Source organism: Beta vulgaris, chromosome 9 (assembly GCF_026745355.1).
Source record: "Beta vulgaris subsp. vulgaris cultivar EL10 chromosome 9, EL10.2, whole genome shotgun sequence".
In the NCBI taxonomy this organism is placed as follows: Eukaryota; Viridiplantae; Streptophyta; class Magnoliopsida; order Caryophyllales; family Amaranthaceae; genus Beta; species Beta vulgaris.
The window spans coordinates 33,432,941-33,437,259 of record NC_079210.1 but is presented as its reverse complement, the minus strand read 5'-3'; positions in this window follow the sequence as shown (position 1 = coordinate 33,437,259).

The following is a 4,319-nucleotide window of genomic DNA, read 5'->3' as shown; positions in this document are numbered from 1 at the left end:
TCACTACCTATGCACTGTTGTTCATGTTTTATAGTATTACCCAATTTGTGGAGTCTATTTCAATATGAAATGATAAGAGTTATGGCTTGTTTGGTTGCATGTATAAATTAGTATGTTTCTAAAAAAAAGTAACAATTATATTGGTTTTTCATTTTATAAGGAGTGGTAAATGCTATTTAGTTGATCATAGGAAGAAAAACTTTTCATGTATAGAAAGTTTTACTTACCTAGGAAGACCTAACCTCAATTCATATGATACAATTTTGACACAATCAAACATTAATTTGATCGGAACTAGCATGAGTAAAATGTGCCTAAGATCGATTATATTATCATAATAAGTTATTTACAAAGCAATAGCAAAATTCAATGCACATAGCAGTGGAATGGGCATGCACTACTTTTTTTTTTTTACATAGGTGCTTTCTAATTATTGAAAGTAGAATTGTAGCTTTGAGCAAGTTTGTTGATTTTCTATTTTATTTTCTCATCATAAATGTGTTATGATCTACTAAAAAAGAACTATCTAAAGCCTCTTAGATATAATAGAAAATTTATAATAAAATCGAAATTATTTCTCATACTATATTTTATAATTTTTTTGGAAATGGTGAGATTCAGCAAAGCAATTAAATTTCCAATATTGCAATATATATAGAGTTATAAAAGGATTTCGCTACCATATCACATTACAATGAAAACTTGGAAACATGATAAATTGGTCCATGCATTGAAATTTACGTTAATGACGGATATCCAAATCAATTTGGAGTATGACAAATAATTAATCATGCATCAATTTGAAGAGATAGCAATACACAACCCTTAAAAGAGCAAAATACTAGAATATGCACATAATTATTTGAGTTTGGATATATTTTACTTTGTAGCCTTGTAGGGTAGAAACTAGAAAAGATGAAGTGTAATGCATATTGGCATGTCAGTCATTCGTGCAAATAGAAGCTATTATCGCTTTAACTCAATTTAATTTCATGCCTAATTTTTAACGTCCATAACAAAGACAGAAATCAAACAAGGGAAAAGGTGGACTCACCTCACCAGATCTCACTGTGCATTTAATGAGTTGCTTTTACCACCATTTGCATTAAAACTAGTTATTAGGTCCGGGCTATGCCCCGGGTAAGAAAACATTTTATTTATTAATATAATACTTGATGATTATTAGCCTAGTGGTTAGAATTTTAGTAAATGTACTTGATGTTTTGGGATCAAACCCTATCCTATGCAATTTCTTAATTTTTTAATTGTACATGAATTACATGAACTAAAACTCCCTAAAAAAAGTGCCCGTGACACAATTTTTTTGTTTTCGCATACCTTTTAGTATATTTGTATAGATGCTTTTGGTTGCATTGGGTGGCTTTAAAATTTTGTTTTAGTCATCTCTTGTTTTGCAGTAGTGGTTGTTAGTTTTCAGACTAAAGGTTAGCTTTATTTTATACTTCTAACTCAAAGGTGTTTGCGCTAAGAGATAATAAATTATTATAGCAATGATAACAAATTCATATGTAACTAATAACTTAACAATATAGTCTCATTACCCGATGTCCATGCCATCTCTATACAATTGTTTGTCCTTATAGAAATCGTCTCTTTTTCTTAGCAGTGATGAATATTGCTTTCGAAGTTATTTTGTCCATTTGATATCTTTTAAATAAATTGATCAGTGATCTTGTGCCTACAATATGTTAGTTAAAAGATGGCGCCAAGAAAATGGAGTTTGTATCGTCCCTCAAAAAAAGAAAGTAAATGAAGTTAGTAATTCATTTTTGTGTATCATAATTTAAATCTAATAAATATATAATTAAATTATTTTCATAATTGCATATTTTAATTTTTCATTTGAACTTTCTATTTCACTGTTGTATAAGAAAGAGAAGCATAATCTAATAATATTTGAATGATCTTGTTTACTTGGCTGCTTCTGATGACATACTAAGGGCTTGTTCTCTTCAGCATAAAACAGCTGAACTGAACCGAACCGAACCGAACCGAACCGAACTTATTGGAGCTGAACTGAACTGAACTGAACTTATTGGAGCTGAACTGAATTGAACTGAACTTATTGGAGCTGAACTGAACTAAACTGAACTGAACTGAACTTAACTTAACTTAACTGAACTGAACTGAATTGAATTGAATTGAATTGAATTGAATTAAATTGAATGTAATAAATATATAAATATATAAATAATATTTAAACAATAATAATATGAATATTAAATAATAATTATAATGATAAGTAATAATAATGAATAATAATAATAGTATTTTGGATATTTTTAAATGATAGATATAAATAAATAATATTATAATCAAATAATTATTAATAATAATAATAATTAATGATAACAATGATAATTAATAATAATTATTTTATATTATGTATTAATATATTAATACTTGATGATGATATATAATAACAATAATATCTAAGAAGTAAATTAATATTACTATTTTAATAATTAGATTTAATAATATAATAATATTTAGTAATAAAAATAATAATTGGGTTGGATCACGAAAATTACATCATAAATCGCGGATACGTGATTGGTTTATGGGCTAAAAAACGTGGGTTTATTTGTGCTTTGACCTAAATCATGTTCCTCCTAATAATAATAGTGATAAGAATGAGTAAAGCTATAATAAACAAAATAATATATAGAAACAAAAACAACAACAACAACAACAACAACAACAACAACAATAATAATAATAATAATAATAATAATAATAATAATAATAATAATAATAATAATAATAATACTTAATAGTAATGATCTAAAAATAATAATAATAATAATAATAATAATGATAATAATAATAATAATAATAGTAATGATATAAAAAAAAAATAATAAATAGTAATGACAATAATAATAATAATAATAATAATAATAACAATAATAATAATAATAAGAGTAATTAGTAAAATAAATTATACCAACATAATAATAATATTTAACAAAATGGTTATAAAAGAATGGAACTGAACTGAACTGAACTGAACTTATTGGAGCTGAACTGAACTGAACTGAAAATAAGTTAGGAAGAACAGGCCCTAAGTATTACATTTTAGTATTTTATTTAACTTGTTTCACTAAGCATAGATAGGGTTAAGTTGGACATTAATTCTTGAAGGTTGTCAACCCAACCCCACAATAGTGTCCGACTCTCCTAGATTGGCTCATGATCCTCGCGATAATCGAATTCGTGCCTCCGAAGTCCGAAAGACCCAAACCCCCATGCTCTTCATGAGAATCGAACTTATGCCACAAGGGGAGGAGCAAGGTAAGAAGAGGTACAAACTCTCTACTTCACGATCCTTGCTAAAATATTACAATTGCGATTCTATATATAGTAGGTCAATGTAGGTGTGAAAAAAATCATGTTTTAGATTCTAAACAAATTTTAATTGTTTTGGTTCGAATAAAAGAGTCGTCAATTAATTTTAGTAAACCAAAAAGAAAGAGATTTTCATTTTGAGGTAAATTTCCTTACTTTATTCATTGAAATATTTTTATTGCATGCACATAATTCAATTTAAATGCAGAAAAGGCAAATATGTTAAAGTTCGGTTTTTAACACATAAGATTTATTTGCTAATCACTTCATCAAATCACAAGATTAATATAGGCACTTTTAATATCTTATTAGGCGTGATTTAACTATTCTGAAGGTTTAATTTAGCAAATAAATAACATTCGTGAACATACAATTGCAATAAAAAAAGCACGAAAAGACATAAAGCATGCAAATTAAAAATAGTCATTGATATTATGGTTTATATTTTTTTTTCCCCTTGATCTGAGTTGAAATGCGGGGTAATGGTGCTTTTAGGAGCACTTTTATACTAATATTTTTCATCTAGTTGTGCTTTTGTGTTTTATGATAGTTTGCAGGTTTTGGGAAATTATTTTCCTATTTTCTGTCATTCTGTGATACTATAGTGGATTGGAAGAGTTAGAAGACGCGTATATGAGTTTTCGAGGTACAAGATTGTTCATAAAGCCTGTGGGTATGAAAAGAATCGAAGACTTGGCGTCAAATGCCAAGAAAGCCACATTTTAATGGCCGCCCAATCTCATCAGGCGACATCCTCCCGATCGGACGATCGTTTTTCAACATTCTCACTTTTGTCTTAGGTACGATCGGGAGTTGCTCGCCCAGACGTAAATCGGTGAGGGCGCCCGATCGGGCGTGTTTTCCCGGTCTCATCGAGCGCTTTGTTTTGCTGAGCTATTGAAGATTTTTATTGCTGAAGACCCACCCCCAATCGGGCGGGTGGCACGGAG